At 46.2% G+C, this 20,000-nt stretch overlaps 1 protein-coding gene across 2 annotated transcripts in view; it reads left to right on the top strand.

Annotated features, from left to right (window-relative positions):
• The window catches only part of LOC110499800 (neuronal cell adhesion molecule), a 126,460-nt gene that overhangs the window by 61,675 nt on the left and 44,785 nt on the right, over positions 1–20,000 (top strand). For both annotated transcript variants that reach the window (XM_090213457.1, XM_090213458.1), the window contains exon 2: positions 439–517. The gene's annotated coding sequence lies outside the window, so the exon portion shown is untranslated. The remainder of the gene's footprint in view (positions 1–438; positions 518–20,000) is intronic.

Here is a 20,000-nt window from a genome sequence, read left to right on the forward strand (position 1 = left end):
TAAGTTGCTGAGAATTTTCCTGCACAACAGGAAATACACATTTGAAGTGTATTTGAGTTTTAAAGTTTGTGATTTCCTCTTTTAAATATCAAACTTAATTAGCTCTAAGGAAAAAATGTATCATCCTCTACAAGGAATTAGAATCCACAAAATAATCCACATTTCCACACTTGCTGCAGGATTATTTTCCTGCTGTAGCAAACTGGCTCAAATTAAGATCCCACATCTGTAAAAAAGTTGATTTCTAGGGCATGCAGAACAAATGCGATGTGAACTAGATACCCCTGTACATTTTACAACCCTTACTACCTCACACTACAGCATGTTTACATTCCTCTGTGCCATTTCCCTTCTCCTGGTTCTTCCTTTATGTCAGGACAGATGCATTACGGTGGGATGGCCAAGCTTGGGTCTAACGTTCATTCATTTGTGTTCCAGGTCTGAAGTCCTTCTCAGCAGTCAGAGTGTGTGGATGAATCCAACTGGAGGACGAAGCCCTTTGATTGGATCCCCATAGGTAAGAGCAACCTTTATGTATCTGTCATCGCTGAAAGTGATTCTATTTGTTGGAGAATCAATATGTTCCTTAACATTTTATTTGTTTAATATATTTAATTACACTTTTTTATGTTACTCTCAGCGCTGCCAAACGACAGTACAGTATGTACTGGACTTACCTAACTACTGGCATATACACGGAGTAGACCAAACACTAAGAACACCTTCCTAATATTGACTTGCACCCCGTTTTGCCCTCAGAACAGCCTCAATGTGTCAGGGTGTGGACTCTACAAGGTGTGGAAAGTGTTCCACAGGGATGCTGGCCCATGCTGACTCCAATGCTTCCCACAGTTGTGTCAAATTGTCTGGATGTCCTTTGGGTGGTGGACCATTCAGGAAACTGTTGAGTGTGAAAAACCCAGCAGCATTGTGCCTGGTACCTACTACCATACTGCGTTCAAAGGCACTTCAATATGTTGTCTTGCCCATTCACCCTCTGAATGGCACACAGACACAGTCCATGTCTCAACTGTCTCAAGGATTACAAATCCTTCTTTAACCTGTCTCCTCCCCTTCATCTACACTGATTGAAGTGGATCAAGTGACATCAATAAGGGATCATATCTTTCAAATGGATTCACCTGGTCAGTCTGTGTTATTTAAATAGCATGTTATTCTTAATGTTTTGTCCACTCAGTGTATGAGCATACAGTGTCTGGATTCATTGCACTGCCAGTTGCCACACTCTCAGAAAGGAAGAGTGATATGTAAAACCATTTTTCCCTGTAGGAGAACCCTCTGAAAAAAGTCTCAAAATAGAACCTTTACAGTGGAACCAGAGGTTCTATATGGAACCAAAAAGGGTTCAATATGATCCAAAAAGAGTTCTATCTGGAGGGTTCTCCTACAAAGACAAATCACTTTTTCAGAGGGTTCTCCTACAAAGACAAATCACTTTTTCAGAGGGTTCTCCTACAAAGACAAATCACTTTTTCAGAGGGTTCTCCTACAAAGACAAATCACTTTTTCAGAGGGTTTTCCTACAAAGACAAATCACTTTTTCAGAGGGTTTTCCTACAAAGACAAATCACTTTTTCAGAGGGTTCTCCTACAAAGACAAATCACTTTTTCAGAGGGTTCTCCTACAAAGACAAATCACTTTTTCAGAGGGTTCTCCTACAGGGACAAATTGTTCTATATAGAACTTTTTCAGAGTGTTCTCCTACAGGACAAATGGTTATATGTGGAACTTTTTCAGAGGGTTCTCCTACAGGACAAATGGTTATATGTGGAACTTTTTCAGAGTGTTCTCCTACAGGGACAAATTGTTCTATATGGAACTTTTTCAGAGGGTTCTCCTACAGGACAAATGGTTATATGTGGAACTTTTTCAGAGGGTTCTCCTACAGGACAAATGGTTCTATATAGAACTTTTCAGAGTGTTCTCCTACAGGGACAAATTGTTCTATATGGAACTTTTTCAGAGGGTTCTCCTACAGGGAGAAATGGTTCTATATGGAACTTTTTCAGAGGGTTCTCCTACAGGAAAAATGGTTCTATATGGAACTTTTTCAGAGGGTTCTCCTACAGGACAAATGGTTCTATATGGAACTTTATTTCTGAGAGTGCACATGCCTTGCCTCAGTCTCTTAGTAGAGGTTGTTGGGTTTATTGTTGGTTGGTTGCTGGCCGGTTGTTTGGTGGTTACTGGTCGGTGGTTTTGTGGCCATCACTTGTCTGTGGTCATCTCATCAGTGGCCATGGGCTCAGCCAGAGAAGGAACCCTGCAGGGTGAATCCATACAGGCCCTGTGTGTGTGTGTGTGTGTGTGTGTGTGTGTGTGTGTGTGTGTGTGTGTGTGTGTGTGTGTGTGTGTTCACCACAGGGAACAGAATCAGATACTAATGAACTTACAGTATAACACAGTGTATGCCTTTGATGTGAATCTGGTCTAGTCAGTCAATCCACACCAGATAAGGCCCACTCCTCAGGCTACAGTGGGCATTTCAACATTATGATGTTACAGCGTACGCACCAATTCCCTTTCTCTTAAAGGGCACAGTGGTTTGGAGGAAAAATGAAGTCCCAAAAATAGCTTTTAATCATGGACCGTAGTTCAGTCTGTTATGGAGTCATGTGGTTGGGGACTAATAGTCTGTCTTTTAAAGTACCTCAGCAGTTGTCACTAAGTACTTTCACTAGTTGTGTTTTATTGAGTTATTGATCTTTTTAAAAGCAGAAATGGTGAATTCCCTGAAATAACGTAACACTTTATTACGAGCTGTCAGTGTCTCACTTACATGGACGTCAACAAATAGACAGGAAGAAATCTGTTTCTGTTCAGCACCATCCTTTCTCTGCAGGTTTCCAGATCAATATACATTCTCTCTCTCAACTGCTTTGTGTTATATTGATCGGTGGCTATAAATACCGGTGGCCAATCTGGGTAGATCTCATTGGATTTCATTGATATGCAGTGGCATTACACTGGAAGGTAAAAGCTATTGATGAACAGGCTACACGTGGCCTCAGAGCCTCGGAGCGTGACACTGTGTTTAACAACAACATGAGTTACTATGGCACCAGTAACCCACCTTCCACAGTGTGTGTGTGTGTGTGTGTGTGTGTGTGTGTGTGTGTGTGTGTGTCTGTGTGTGTGTGTGTGTGTGTGTGAGACCTTCAGAGCATAGCTGTTAGACCTTTATGGTTACAGTATTAACATGCTAAATGCTGCTGTCACTGGTCATCCACATAGAGACCTTGTCCACGATCCCCAGTCCACCTGACACATCCCCCATTCTCTCTCTCTCTCTGCTGGGATGGTAAGGATGAATGGACAGGAGGATGGCCAGGAGGACCAGTGTGAATTGGCATCCCCCTATCCTTCATCCCTCCATCTGTTCATCAGGCAGGATGAGTAGTCTGAGGGTGGGGGGGGTGATGGGGTGGAGGTGGAGGTGGATGAGGGGAAAGCTGGAGGTGGGTGAGGAGATGGGGGGGGGGATCAGGGTCAATCCCTGGCAGAAATCAAGGATAGAGGAGAATCAGGGGATAGTCCCTGAGAGGAGGGCCGGAGAGAAGAGAGGTCCAATCCCCACACAGTAATCCCTCCATCCCTCTAATGATAATTATATTATCAAGCACTAATAGTCCATTCATATGTGTACTACGAGGTGTCCAGTCACTTTACCTCTCTAGTCATTACTGGCCAGTAAGCAGGTTGTATTGTAATAAATGCTGAATAGATTGTAAGATTGGTAGGAAACTTCTGGATTCAGATAACATTGTACTTTGTTACATAATACTATGCTGCATCTGACAAGCTCTCCTCCAGCATTTTCTCTGTGTGTGTGTGTGTGTGAACGGTGCTATACTAAGAACTGTGCTATACTAAGAATGGGATAGATTGTAGGGTGCAGTAGCAGTCTGTGTGATCTAGGCTCTGTGACCTGATGGGAAGTGAATCTCAGACCTGCCATGTTTCCACTCTCCCTCATAACGCCTCCTCCAATGCATGCTGGGTAATCACATTGTCCTCTCACCTGGTGAGAACAGACCTGCTGCCCGTGTGTGTGTGTGTGTGTGTGTGTGTGTGTGTGTGTGTGTGTGTGTGTGTGTGTGTGTGTGTGTGTGTGTGTGTGTGTGTGTGTGTGTGTGTGTGTGTGTGCGTGCATACAGTATGTGTGAAGAAAGACCTGCTGCCTGTGTGTGTGTGTGTGTGTGATGATAGATGAGAGACCACTGCAGTATAATTCACATGAAGCCTAACCTGAGCTTTTAATAGATATATGTAGGCTTTAGCTCAGAGGGATAACATGGTCTAACATGGTTGTGAGGCACACAGAGAAAATAACCTCCAACACTCTACTCAACAAATTGGATGCAGTCTATCACAGTGCCATCCGTTTTGTCACCAAAGCCACCACTGCGACCTGTATGCTCTCGTTGGCTGGCCCTCGCTTCATACTCGTCGCCAAACCCACTGGCTCCAGGTCATCTACAAGTCTCTGCTAGGTAAAGCCCCGCCTTCAATAAGAATTTGTTCTTAACTGACTTGCCTCGTTAAATAAAGGTTAAAAAATATATATATATTTTCTCAGCTCACTGGTCACCATAGCATCACCCACCCGTAGCACGCGCTCCAGCAGGTATATCTCACTTGCCGCCTCTCCTTCCAGTTCTCTGCTGCCAATGACTGGAACGAACTGCAAAAATCTCTGAAGCTGGAGACTCTTACCTCCCTCACTATCTTTAAGCACCAGCTGTCAGAGCAGCTCACAGATCACTGCACCTGTACATATTTCATCTCTAAATAGCCCATCCAATCTACCTCATCCCCATACTGTATTTATAGAGGGTAGGAGCCTTCTCACTGCAGAGGGTAGGAGCCTTCTCACTGCAGAGGGTAGGAGCCTTCTCACTGCAGAGGGTAGGAGCCTTCTCACTGCAGAGGGTAGGAGCCTTCTCACTGCAAAGGGTGGGAGCCTTCTCACTGCAGAGGGTAGGAGCCTTCTCACTGCAGAGAGTAGAAGCCTTCTCACTGCAGAGGGTAGGAGCCTTCTCACTGCAGAGGGTAGGAGCCTTCTCACTGCAGAGGTTAGGGGCCTTCTCACTGCAGAGGGTAGGAGCCTTCTCACTGCAGAGGGTAAGAAGCCCAGATAAAGTATTTGAAATAATTTCAAATAGTATTTGAACCCAGGTCTGACTCCTGGACATACATTCAGCAAACCCCACCATCAAGCTATTTTAGATGTGCTATTTGAAAATAGAATGCAATGTATTAGGACTAACTGGTATCTCTCCTCCACTGAGGTTAGTGGGTGTGTGATGATGTCCCAGTCTATGTAGTGATTAGGAAGGAGCCCATCCTACCTCCTCACTCTCTAACAGCAGGTTTGTTCCTCTCTCTCGGTGCCTGTAGGACTGGAGGTTGGACTAACTGGTACCTCTCCTCCACTGAGGTTAGTGGGTGTGTGATGATGTCCCAGTCTATGTAGTGATTAGGATGGAGCCCATCCTACCTCCTCACTCTCTAACAGGAGGTTTGTTCCTCTCTCTCGGTGCCTGTAGGGCTGGAGGTTGGACTACTGCTGCTTTTCAGGAGCAGCGGAGGGGAAGTGATGTAGCCAGTGCTTCATTTGTTCCGGATCCTGCTGGAACATTATCCAGCACCTCTCAATATTGGACAGTTTCGTTCCGGAAGCCATTTGCCAGGATCCGGTACCTCTCTTGGCTTGACATTTCTTCTTTCTTCACAATGTAAAAATGATCATCAAATCATTCAGAGTTAATTACAGTTGCCTCCTCTGTTATTCTCCTGCCCCATAAAAAGCTTTGCCTAATGTGAAAGCGTGTCTGATATTGTAAGAATTGATTCGTGTTGGGCCGGACCGTGTTTATGGTTTGCTCAACATTGTAGCCTGTATAGGCCAACGCGCATCATTGGGTGAATCAGTGAAACTGGAGAGATTTTTTAGGACTATCATTTCCTCCTCATATTGTACAATATGTGTCTCCACACACCGAGAACTACTGTAGGCTATTGATGGATACAAGACAAGTTCGTTTTTATTGATCTCCGTTTGTCAGTGTCAAAGTATCCTGTCTTTTCCATCGTTTGTAAGGTTTTAAAAAATATTATGCTAAGGTCTCCAGTCTAAGGTCTCCAGTCTAAGGTCTCCAGTTTAAGGTCTCCAGTCTAAGGTCTCCAGTCTAAGGTCTCCAGTCTAAGGTCTCCAGTCTAAGGTATCCAGTCATCTAAAATGATGTAGAATTGCATGAAAAGGTTTTTTTCCTGGACCCTTGGCTACACATTCTGGGAAGATGGGGCATTTTTTCCCATGTATGCAACTTCTACAAGCACCCTGTACTCCACTGCTTTATGCCAGTATGCAAAAGTGGTGATATACATTCAATGTGTTATTATAAAGGGGATTTTAAGCACTGGATATAGCTAACAACCCCTCCAGGCTCCCGCCTCCAACCTCTAGCCTCCAACCTCCAGCCTCCAGCCTCCAACCTCTAGCCTCCAGCCTCCAACCTCTAGCCTCCAGTCTCCAACCTCTAGCCTCCAACCTCTAGCCTCCAGCCTCCAACCTCTAGCCTCCAACCTCCAGTGTCCAACCTCCAGTGTCCAACCTCCAGTGTCCAACCTCCAGTGTCCAACCTCCAACCTCCAGTCTCCAACCTCTAGCCTCCAGCCTACAACCTCTAGTGTCCAACCTCCAGTGTCCAACCTCTAGCCTCCAGTCTCCAACCTCTAGCCTCCAGCCTCCAACCTCCAGTGTCCAACCTCCAGTGTCCAACCTCCAGTGTCCAACCTCCAGGCTCTAGCCTCTACCTGAATAGAAGTGTGAGGGAGGAAGTGAAGAGTAGACCCCTCTGGCTTGTTAGGTTTCCCACAAGCATCCTGACTGGGTGGGGAGGAACCAATGACTGGGTGTGGAGGAACCAATGTACTGACTGGGTGGGGAGGAACCAATGTCCTGACTGGGTGGGGAGGAACCAATATCCTGACTGGGTGGGGAGGAACCAATGTCTGGGTGGAGAGGAACCAATGTCCACACCTCCTTCCCTCCACCCTCCTCACCCCTCTACCCCTCCTTCCCTCCACCCCTCCTTCCCTCCACCCCTCCTTCCCTCCACCCTCCCCATCTCTCTACCCCTCCACCCCTCCACCCTCCCCATCCCTCTACCCCTCCACCCCTCCTTCCTTTCACCCACCCCATCCCTCTACCTCTCCACCCCTCCATCCCGCCACCCTCTCCATCCCTCTACCCCTCCACCCTCCCCATCCCTCTACCCCTCCATCCCTCCTTCCCTCTACCCTCCCCATCTCTCTACCCCTCCACCCCTCCACCCTCCCCATCCCTCTACCCCTCTACCCCTCCACCCCTCCATCCCTCCACCCCTCCACCCTCCCCATCCCTCTACCCCTCTACCCCTCCACCCCTCCTTCCCTCCACCCTCCCCATCCCCATCCCTCTACCTCTCCACCCCTCCATCCCTCCACCCTCTCCATCCCTCCACCCCTCCATCCCTCCACCCCTCCACCCCTCCACCTCTCCATCCCTCCACCCTCTCCATCCCTCTATCCCTCCACCCCTCTACCCTCTCCACCCCTCCACCTCTCCATCCCTCCACCCTCTCCACCCCTCCACCTCTCCACCCTCTCCATCCCTCTACCCTCTCCACCCCTCCACCTCTCCATCCCTCCACCCTCTCCACCCCTCCACCTCTCCACCCTCTCCATCCCTCCACCCTCTCCACCCTCTCCACCCCTCTATCCCTCCACCCTCTCCACCCCTCCACCTCTCCATCCCTCTACCCTCTCCATCCCTCTACCCTCTCCACCCCTCCACCTCTCCATCCCTCCACCCCTCCACCTCTCCACCCTCTCCATCCCTCCACCCTCTCCACCCTCTCCACCCCTCTATCCCTCCACCCTCTCCACCCTCCACCTCTCCACCCCTCCACCTCTCCATCCCTCTCCACCCTCTCCACCCCTCTATCCCTCCACCCTCTCCACCCTCTCCACCCCTCTATCCCTCCACCCTCTCCACCCTCTCCATCCCTCTACCCTCTCCACCCGTCCACCTCTCCATCCCTCCACCCTCTCCACCCTCTCCACCTCTCCATCCCTCCACCCTCTCCATCCCTCTATCCCTCCACCCTTGCAGTTTCAGTGGAACCAGCACGTCAACAACATGGTTTCACAATAGGTCTGTGGGGAGGCCTGTGTGGCCGTGTGCTGACCATCAGCATTATCCCAAAGCCCCACAGAACAGAGACAGAGCCCCGTAGAGAAAGACCAGAGGATTGTGTGGATGCTTCTAGAATGTCTGACCCCATCCAGCCATCAATAGGCAGGCTGTGTGTGAGTGAAAGGGCTGAGGTCATTGATTTGAACTGGGGCACAAAGCCACGCTATGATCACAATCCGGTCAGAGGCCTAGTTCAACAAGGAGACTGTGAGGCTTGGTTTCCTAACAAGAGGTGTTGGTGTAGTCTGTGTGTGTTGGTGTCATTTGTTTCCATGGTTTTTCTGTGTGGATACAAATTGAATCAACAGTACCATGAGAGATCCGATCAGTAAAAGCAGCATATCTTTACTCACCTTGTACGTCCAGAGTGTATAATATGTTTGACATCCCTACATCCAGGAGTTTGTAAATCAATGGAAGGTGGCTTACCGCCATATTTTCATACTTAAACTGTCTGTTTTTAACTCTGATGTGAAGGAAAGTGTTAACTCTCTATTGTCTGCAGAACAAATGAGTGTCTGTAAATAATACTTAACTTTATACGCCAGTGATCGCTGTGTGAATAGCGGCATATTTCCCCGTGGATTAAGAAAGGTTAACCCGCAAATCATTAGTCCTGAAGAAGTGACACATTTTTCTTTTACCTTTATTTAACTAGGCAAGTCAGTTAAGAACAAATTCTTATTTTCAACAATGGCCTAGTGGGTTAACTGCCTGTTCAGCGGCAGAACGACAGAAAATATGTCAGCTCGGGGGGTTTGAACTTGCAACCTTCCGGTTACTAGTCCAACGCTCTAACCACTAGGCTACCCTGCTGCACTGTAGCCTAAAGTAGCTAGTGCAGCTCTCCTCAGATTCAGACGAGCGTGCACGGCCTTCTTTGACTCAGTCAAGTGGTTCTGCTTCAGTGTCTAAACCAACTCCAGCTGTCTCTCTGAGAGCAGAGTGTTGGAGAGCTGTATTTAGAATGAATTCCCTCTCAGAGTTGTCATAAAGATGGCTGTGTTAGTGTCTCTTTGTGTCTCCTCTCCTTGGCTACTCTTCAATCGAGGAGGTTCACTTGGTAACAGAGTAGGAACTCGTAGACCAGGGAGCGTTGCCATGGACACGGCGTAGTGATTTTGGAAGTGGCACTCCGGCTCACTCCCCAGCTCTTGACCCTGAGGTCTCACTTACCCACAGTGTCACTGGGCAGAAAATACATTTCCCATCAAAGACAGTTCCTAGTGTTCAATCCCCTCCCTGACCAATATGATATACTATGGGTCAAATTGAATGAGAACTGAAGTCAGAGTCTCACTGTTGGTACACGTGCTTGGCATCGTGTCATGTGTGTGTATGCATAAGTGCATGTGTGCAGACGTGTACGTGTGTGTGTGTGTGTGTGTGTGTGTGTGTGTGTGTGTGTGTGTGTGTGTGTGTGTGTGTGTGTATGCATAAGTGCATGTGTGCAGACGTGTGTGTGTGTGTATGGGCATTTAGTGTGACTCTGTGTCTGCATACGTCCGCACCTCCTCATGCATGTGTGTGCGGCTGACAGTCACACATGAGAACAATCAATAGACCTTCCACCTTGTGACACCAGTGTGACTCTCCTCTCTGTGTGTCTCAGACCAGTCTCTGTGGACCCTGCTCCAGTGGGCAGGGCATTAGCATGTGAATGGAGGCCTAAACAAACAGAGTGGGAGACCCGGGGGAGTATGAGAAGGGGCCTCCTTACATCCATATGGACACATCATAGAGTCTGTAAAGCTTCCATACAGACCAACACACAAGCAGTGTTCTTAACGCAGTGACAACCACTGTCTCAATCCGGCTGCTTAGTGCTCACCATACAGACCAACACACAAGCAGTGTTCTTAACGTCGTGACAGCCACTGTCTCAATCCGGCTGCTTAGTGCTCACCATACAGACCAACACACAAGCAGTGTTTTTAACGCAGTGACAGCCACTGTCTCAATCCGGCTGCTTAGTGCTCACCATACAGAATGGGCTGGAAGACAATGAACGTTAGCATAAAAACACACACTTGTCATATTAACAAAAAATAAGTAATTGTGTTTGTTTATCGTCTGTGAGTAGTTTTATTTTAGCACTCAGGACCTACTGAGTTGGCCAGAGCGGATACTGAACTAAAAGCCTTTTTTTTAATATGGTGTCCAAGTGGCCCACTATTCATTCACTATTCATTCACTATTTATCCACTATTTATTCACTATTCATTCACTATTCATTCACTATTCATTCACTTTTTATTCACTATTTATTCACTTTTTATTCACTTTTTATTCACTATTCATTCACTATTCATTCACTATTCATTCACTATTCATTCACTATTCATTCACTATTCATTCACTATTTATTCACTATTCATTCACTATTCATTCACTTTTTATTCACTATTCATTCACTATTCATTCACTATTCATTCACTATTCATTCACTATTCATTCACTATTCATTCACTATTTATTCACACGGAATTGCTTGCAGGGCCAAATAAAAGGAAGCAAGATGTCCTTGATGTGTACACACACAAATTAACATTTTTGTGTGTACAGTACAGTACTCATTCGTTTGAGTCCTCCATGCTGCTCTGTAATAGCAGGCCCCAGTTCATATTGTAATCGCATCAATCATCTCCACGCTGTGCCTCTCCTACAGAACAACACACGGACCGGTCTACAGTATGAGGAATTAATGGTGGAACTAAATGGAGGAATGTATGTCTTAAGGTGTCATTCATTCCAGATTCTGAAATATGGAAATCCTGACATTCAAGTCAAGTCCTTGTGTCAGTGCGGAGACTGGGTTCTGTTGTGTTGCCCTATGATGTGTTACTGTCTGGGGGCTGTTAATTCTCAACCTCCCTGGAGATGTGACATGGGTGAGAGAGAGAGAGAGAGAGAGAGAGAGAGAGAGAGAGAGAGAGAGAGAGAGAGAGAGAGAGAGAGAGAGACCACGACCACGACGGACCCCCTCCCCTATACAACCCTCCCCCTTCCCTCCCTTCTCCAGACCGGCATCCCCAAAGTGCACGGTTGGGGGTTGACACCAAATTACACAAACATTACACAAACCCAAATCGACAGTTGAGCATGTGGGACTGTGAGGCTAAAGTATAAGGTCTGTAGTGGTAATGATAGTCTCCAGGTATAAAGACTACAGTATAAGGTCTGTAGTGGTAATGATAGTCTCCAGGTATAAAGACTACAGTATAAGGTCTGTAGTGGTAATGATAGTCTCCAGGTATAAAGACTACAGTATAAGGTCTGTAGTGGTTATGATAGTCTCCAGGTATAAAGACTACAGTATAAGGTCTGTAGTGGTAATGATAGTCTCCAGGTATAAAGACTACATAATAAGGTCAGGGGTTGTAGTGGTAATGATAGTCTCCAGGTATAAAGACTACAGTATAAGGTCTGTAGTGGTAATGATAGTCTCTAGGTATAAAGACTACAGTATAAGGTCTGTAGTGGTAATGATAGTCTCCAGGTATAAAGACTACAGTATAAGGTCTGTAGTGGTAATGATAGTCTCTAGGTATAAAGACTACAGTATAAGGTCAGGGGTTGTAGTGGTTATGATAGTCTCCAGGTATAAAGACTACAGTATAAGGTCTGTAGTGGTAATGATAGTCTCCAGGTATAAAGACTACAGTATAAGGTCTGTAGTGGTAATGATAGTCTCTAGGTATAAAGACTACAGTATAAGGTCTGTAGTGGTAATGATAGTCTCCAGGTATAAAGACTACAGTATAAGGTCTGTAGTGGTAATGATAGTCTCCAGGTATAAAGACTACAGTATAAGGTCTGTAGTGGTAATGATAGTCTCCAGGTATAAAGACTACAGTATAAGGTCTGTAGTGGTAATGATAGTCTCCAGGTATAAAGACTACAGTATAAGGTCTGTAGTGGTAATGATAGTCTCTAGGTATAAAGACTACAGTATAAGGTCTGTAGTGGTAATGATAGTCTCCAGGTATAAAGACTACAGTATAAGGTCTGTAGTGGTAATGATAGTCTCCAGGTATAAAGACTACAGTATAAGGTCTGTAGTGGTTATGATAGTCTCCAGGTATAAAGACTACAGTATAAGGTCTGTAGTGGTAATGATAGTCTCCAGGTATAAAGACTACAGTATAAGGTCTGTAGTGGTAATGATAGTCTCCAGGTATAAAGACTACAGTATAAGGTCTGTAGTGGTAATGATAGTCTCTAGGTATAAAGACTACAGTATAAGGTCTGTAGTGGTAATGATAGTCTCCAGGTATAAAGACTACAGTATAAGGTCTGTAGTGGTAATGACAGTCTCCAGGTATAAAGACTACAGTATAAGGTCTGTAGTGGTAATGATAGTCTCCAGGTATAAAGACTACAGTATAAGGTCTGTAGTGGTAATGATAGTCTCCAGGTATAAAGACTACAGTATAAGGTCTGTAGTGGTAATGACAGTCTCCAGGTATAAAGACTACAGTATAAGGTCTGTAGTGGTAATGATAGTCTCCAGGTATAAAGACTACAGTATAAGGTCTGTAGTGGTAATGATAGTCTCCAGGTATAAAGACTACAGTATAAGGTCTGTAGTGGTAATGATAGTCTCCAGGTATAAAGACTACAGTATAAGGTCTGTAGTGGTAATGATAGTCTCCAGGTATAAAGACTACAGTATAAGGTCTGTAGTGGTAATGATAGTCTCCAGGTATAAAGACTACAGTATAAGGTCTGTAGTGGTAATGATAGTCTCCAGGTATAAAGACTACAGTATAAGGTCTGTAGTGGTAATGATAGTCTCCAGGTATAAATATCAATGTACTGTATCCTCAGAGGCCCTTCCTTAGGACAACACAGTAACACAAGGCTAGCTTAAACAGACCCCTGCTTTTATGTGAAGTTTAATGTGGTGTTGGTATCATGGGCCACATAGGGATGTGAGCTGGCAGTGTGTGTGTGTGTGTGTGTGTGTGTGTGATGTGAGATGGCAGCAGAGCAGCTGAGGTTGGTTACTAGGGGTTAGGGATGAGCTCAGGCATTCTAGCAGACTCACTGGGATGAACGGAGGCACGGAGGAGGGAGAAAGAGGGGATGAAGGGAGTGAGGGGGGTGAATGAAAGGTGGAGGGGTGGAGGAGGGAGAAAGAGTGGGGGAGGGACTGAGAGGGGGGAAAGAAGGGTGAAGGGGCAGAAGAGGAGTGAAATGGAGAGAAACTGAGGCCTGAGATGTTGTGGTTACTCTCTCTGTCTCTTTCTCTCTTTGTCTCTTTGTCTCTCTCGCTCTTGCTCTCGCTCTCTCTCTGTCTCTCTCTGTCTCTCTCTCTCTCTCTCTGTCTCTCTCTCTGTCTCTCTCTCCTTCTCCCTCTGTCTCTCTTTCTCTCTCTCTCTTTCTCTCTCTATCCCTTCTCTTAACATCTCTCCATCTCTAAGTTAATGACTTGTGAGGGTAGAGATCAGTGTAATTGGCCACATCCTAGGGAAGTGTTAGGTCACAAACAGCCCTGTTCGGCATGATCCATCCTGACAATGCACAGCAGCCTCCCTCACTCGTCACACTATACTAACCCACCACAGACACAGCAACACTACATTAAACCACCACAGATACAGCCACACTACATTAACCACCACAGATACAGCAACACTACATTAACCACCACAGACACAGCAACACTACATTAACTACCACAGATACAGCCACACTACATTAACCCACCACAGATACAGCCACACTACATTAACCACCACAGACACAGCAACACTACATTAACCACCACAGATACAGCCACACTACATTAACCACCACAGATACAGCAACACTACATTAACCACCACAGATACAGCAACACTACATTAACCACCACAGATACAGCCACACTACATTAACCCACCACAGACACAGCAACACTACATTAATCCACCACAGATACAGCCATTAACTACCACAGATACAGCCACACTACATTAACCACCACAGATACAGCCATTAACCCACCACAGATACAGCAACACTACATTAACCACCACAGATACAGCAACACTACATTAACCCACCACAGATACAGCCACCACAGATTAACCCACCACAGATACAGCAACACTACATTGATCCACCACAGATACAGCCATTAACTACCACAGATACAGCCATTAACCCACCACAGATACAGCCACCACAGATTAACCCACCACAGATACAGCCACACTACATTAACCACCACAGACACAGCAACACTACATTAACCACCACAGATACAGCAACACTACATTAACCACCACAGATACAGCCACACTACATTAACCACCACAGATACAGCCACACTACATTAACCACCACAGATACAGCCACACTACATTAACCCACCACAGATACAGCAACACTACATTAACCACCACAGATACAGCCACACTACATAAACCACCACAGATACAGCAACACTACATTAACCACCACAGATACAGCAACACTACATTAACCACCACAGATACAGCAACACTACATTAACCCACCACAGATACAGCCACACTACATTAACCACCACAGACACAGCCACACTACATTAACCACCACAGATACAGCAACACTACATTAACCACCACAGATACAGCAACACTACATTAACCACCACAGATACAGCCATTAACCACCACAGATACAGCAACACTACATTAACCACCACAGATACAGCCACACTACATAAACCACCACAGATACAGCAACACTACATAAACCACCACAGATACAGCAACACTACATTAACCCACCACAGATACAGCAACACTACATTAACCACCACAGATACAGCCATTAACCACCACAGATACAGCAACACTACATTAACCACCACAGATACAGCCACACTACATAAACCACCACAGATACAGCAACACTACATTAACCACCACAGATACAGCAACACTACATTAACCACCACAGACACAGCCACACTACATTAACCACCACAGATACAGCCACACTACATTAACCACCACAGATACAGCCACACTACATTAACCCACCACAGATACAGCCACACTACATTAACCCACCACAGATACAGCCACACTACATTAACCCACCACAGATACAGCCACCACAGATTAACCCACCACAGATACAGCAACAAATAACAACCTATACTACTGTAAGAGCTTGGATCACAGGGCTGGATCACAGAGACAGAGGAAGGTGGCCTTAACTGTGATATACAACTGCATAGCAATGATAACATCACAGGCACCCTATCACCCTATTCCCTAACAGCCCTATGGCCCTCAGTCTAAAGGAGGGTGGTCTATAGGAAATAGGGAGCCGTGTTCCCCTTCTTCAACAGCTGTTCGTGAGTTTTAACACCTTGACAAATTGACCCCCCCCCCCCCCCCCCCCCCTCCTCCTACCCTCTCTAGCCCTCTGTGGTTGTCAAATGGTACCCTACTGCCTAGCATAGACCCCTGTGCACCCTGGTCAAAAGTAGTGCACTATGTAGGGAATAGGGTGCCATTTGGGATGCATGCTAGCATAGACCCCTGTGCACCCTGGTCAAAAGTAGTGCACTATGTAGGGAATAGGGTGCCATTTGGGATGCATGCAAAAAATATGTCAAGAGTCCTTTCAGATAACTGAGTATAGCAGCTTGGCAACAGTATGATTTTCTTCTGGCGTTTGATTGACAGGCCCTTCCATCTCCAGCATTTGATTGGCAGGCTCTACCATCTCCGGGTGTTTGATTGGCAGGCTCTTCTATCTCCGGCGTTTGATTGGTAGGCTCTACCATCTCCGGGTGTTTGATTGGCAGGCTCTTCCATCTCCATGCATTTGATTGGCAGGCTCTACCATCTCCGGGTGTTTGATTGGCAGGCTCTTCTATCTCCGGCGTTTGATTGGTAGGCTCTACCATCTCCGGGTGTTTGATTGGCAGGCTCTTCTATCTCCGGCGTTTGATTGGTAGGCTCTACCATCTCCGGGTGTTTGATTGGCAGGCTCTTCTATCTCCGGCGTTTGATTGGTAGGCTCTACCATCTCCGGGTGTTTGATTGGCAGGCTCTTCTATCTCCGGGCGTTTGATTGGCAGGCTCTTCCATCTCCGGCGTTTGATTGGCAGGCTCTTCTATCTCCATGCGTTTTATTGGCAGGCTCTTCTATCTCAGGCATTTGATTGGCAGGCTTTTCCATCTCTAAGCATTTGATTGGCAGGCTCATTCTTTGGCAGTGAGTTTGTTGTTGTTTTTCTTTCTGCCTTGAGACATTTCAAGTTCTCCTCTCCTGAGGGGGCAATGCATACAATGCACCCACACCATCAGTTGCCACGGCACTGTGGGTGTGCTGGGTGTCATTTGTTCCAGAAGTTGACATCTGACTAGTATGAATGTTATGTTTTTTCATTTAAAAGGGTTTTATTGGTATGGTATGAAGTATTGTATATTTGCTCAAAATCACAATGGTGGCATACTTCTGAACATTCCAGTATGCTGTTATTTATCACACCAAATATGTCGTTCCTATGTGCATCTCTATGTGAGATTTGACATCCTGTATAAAAGCTGTTATTTTTCCCACTGTCACAGCTACTGTTGTCTGTTTTACAAATACACACAAATGTGTGTGCAGAGATGGGTTTCACTGTGTCTGAATGCTGAATGCTCCAATCTGTGTGTGCGTGTGCATGTATGTGTGTGTGTGTACAGTTATCCCCAGCCAGTGAGATTTGCTTATTTGTGAATGTTGAGTGTGTGTCTACAATAGTAATTCAGTGAGATGGTTTTCCATCCAACAGAGCAGAGGCCTGTAACCCTGTAACCCTGTAACCTTTAACCTCTACCCTGTAATCCTGTAACCTTTAACCTCTACCCTGCAATCCTGTAACCCTGTAACCTTTAACCTCTTCCCTGTAATCCTGTAACCCTGTAACCTTTAACCTCTACCCTGTAACCCTGTAACCTTTAACCTCTACCCTGTAATCCTGTAACCTTTAACCTGTGTGTGTGTGTGTGTGTGTGTGTGTGTGTGTGTGTGTGTGTGTGTGTGTGTGTGTGTGTGTGTGTGTGTGTGTGTGTGTGTGTGTGTGTGTGTGTGTGTGTGTGTGTGTGTGTGTATGGCCATGGCCATGAATAGTATTTAAATGGAGTACAGGCTTAACTGATTGACAGCAGAGACATAACATAATATGTCATTTTAATGAATAGTTTGGGGTAGGCCTCGTCTCAGAGAAATGCTCCTCAGAGCCAGGAGCTGATGACAGGTTGCCCTATGCTGGGAGAACGGGGCTTCGGGTTATTATGTTGGAAGACTGTTGCTGCAAAACATCAAGTGAGAAACAAGGGGTGAGTTGACATAAATGCTCCCCCAGATTTATGCCCATTGGTTGACCGAAAGGGAAGTGATCCCTTAGGTTAACCAGGAAGCGTGGTGGAATTGTGTTAGTGTGCCATGTTCATTGGCTGAAATGAATAGGTGAATGACATTCCACACACTGGCTAATGGTAAAGAGGAGGAGAGATGTGATGCTATCCTGATGAGGTAACATTAATAACACTCCCATACCAATAGCTGCTATCCTGATGGGGTATCATTAATAACACTCCCATACCAATACCTGCTATCCTGATGAGCTATCATTATTAACACTCCCATACCAATACCTGCTATCCTGATGAGGTAACATTAATAACACTCCTGCTATCCTGATGAGGTAACATTATTAACACTCCTGCTATCCTGATGAGGTATCATTAATAACACTCCTGCTATCCTGATGAGGTAACATTAATAACACTTCTGCTATCCTGATGAGGCAACATTATTAACACTCCTGCTATCCTGATGAGGTATCATTAATAACACTCCTGCTATCCTGATGAGGTAACATTATTAACACTCCTGCTATCCCGATGAGGTATCATTAATAACACTCCCATACCAATACCTGCTATCCTGATGAGGTAACATTATTAACACTCCCATACCAATACCTGCTATCCTGATGAGGTATCATTAATAACACTCCCATACCAATACCTGCTATCCTGATGAGGTAACATTATTAACACTCCCATACCAATACCTGCTATCCCGATGAGGTAACATTAATAACACTCCCATACCAATACCTGCTATCCTGATGAGGTAACATTATTAACACTCCTGCTATCCTGATGAGGTAACATTATTAACACTCCCATACCAATACCTGCTATCCTGATGAGGTATCATTAATAACACTACTATATAAATACCTGCTATGAAGGTGAGCGAGATAGGAAGTGATGTGAATTATAGAGTTTACCCGGTGAATGAAGTGACGATCCATTCAGACCAGCCTTACTGATTCAACTTCCATAACAACTCTCCTCTCCTCCTCTCCTCTCCAGCCAACCAGGCCTGGTGTGCTGACATGAGCTAGAATAGAGAATACCATCTCTGTAGGAAGTTACACTATTCTTCATCAACAGCTCAGCCTTGGACAGGTCCCTCTGTCCACTGTGACTCTTCCTCAACAGCCTTGGACAGGTCCCTCTGTCCACTGTGACTCTTCATCAACAGCTCAGCCTTAGACAGGTCCCTCTGTCCACTGTGACTCTTCCTCAACAGCTCAGCCTTAGACAGGTCCCTCTGTCCACTGTGACTCTTCCTCAACAGCTCAGCCTTAGACAGGTCCCTCTGTCCACTGTGACTCTTCCTCAACAGCTCAGCCTTAGACAGGTCCCTCTGTCCACTGTGACTCTTCCTCAACAGCTCAGCCTTAGACAGGTCCCTCTGTCCACTGTGACTCTTCCTCAACAGCTCAGCCTTAGACAGGTCCCTCTGTCCACTGTGACTCTTCCTCAACAGCTCAGCCTTAGACAGGTCCCTCTGTCCACTGTGACTCTTCATCAACAGCTCAGCCTTGGACAGGTCCCTCTGTCCACTGTGACTCTTCCTCAACAGCCTTGGACAGGTCCCTCTGTCCACTGTGACTCTTCATCAACAGCTCAGCCTTAGACAGGTCCCTCTGTCCACTGTGACTCTTCCTCAACAGCTCAGCCTTAGACAGGTCCCTCTGTCCACTGTGACTCTTCCTCAACAGCTCAGCCTTAGACAGGTCCCTCTGTCCACTGTGACTCTTCCTCAACAGCTCAGCCTTAGACAGGTCCCTCTGTCCACTGTGACTCTTCCTCAACAGCTCAGCCTTAGACAGGTCCCTCTGTCCACTGTGACTCTTCCTCAACAGCCTTGGACAGGTCCCTCTGTCCACTGTGACTCTTCATCAACAGCTCAGCCTTAGACAGGTCCCTTGTCCACTGTGACTCTTCCTCAACAGCTCAGCCTTAGACAGGTCCCTCTGTCCACTGTGACTCTTCCTCAACAGCTCAGCCTTGGACAGGTCCCCCTGTCCACTGTGACTCTTCATCAACAGCCTTGGACAGGTCCCTCTGTCCACTGTGACTCTTCATCAACAGCTCAGCCTTGGACAGGTCCCCCTGTCCACTGTGACTCTTCCTCAACAGCCTTGGACAGGTCCCTCTGTCCACTGTGACTCTTCATCAACAGCTCAGCCTTAGACAGGTCCCTCTGTCCACTGTGACTCTTCCTCAACAGCTCAGCCTTAGACAGGTCCCTCTGTCCACTGTGACTCTTCCTCAACAGCTCAGCCTTAGACAGGTCCCTCTGTCCACTGTGACTCTTCCTCAACAGCTCAGCCTTGGACAGGTCCCCCTGTCCACTGTGACTCTTCCTCAACAGCCTTGGACAGGTCCCTCTGTC

The sequence above is a fragment of the Oncorhynchus mykiss genome, chromosome 21, assembly GCF_057628025.1.
Source record: "Oncorhynchus mykiss isolate SJ-2025 chromosome 21, ASM5762802v1, whole genome shotgun sequence".
NCBI classification, from domain to species: domain Eukaryota; kingdom Metazoa; phylum Chordata; class Actinopteri; order Salmoniformes; family Salmonidae; genus Oncorhynchus; species Oncorhynchus mykiss.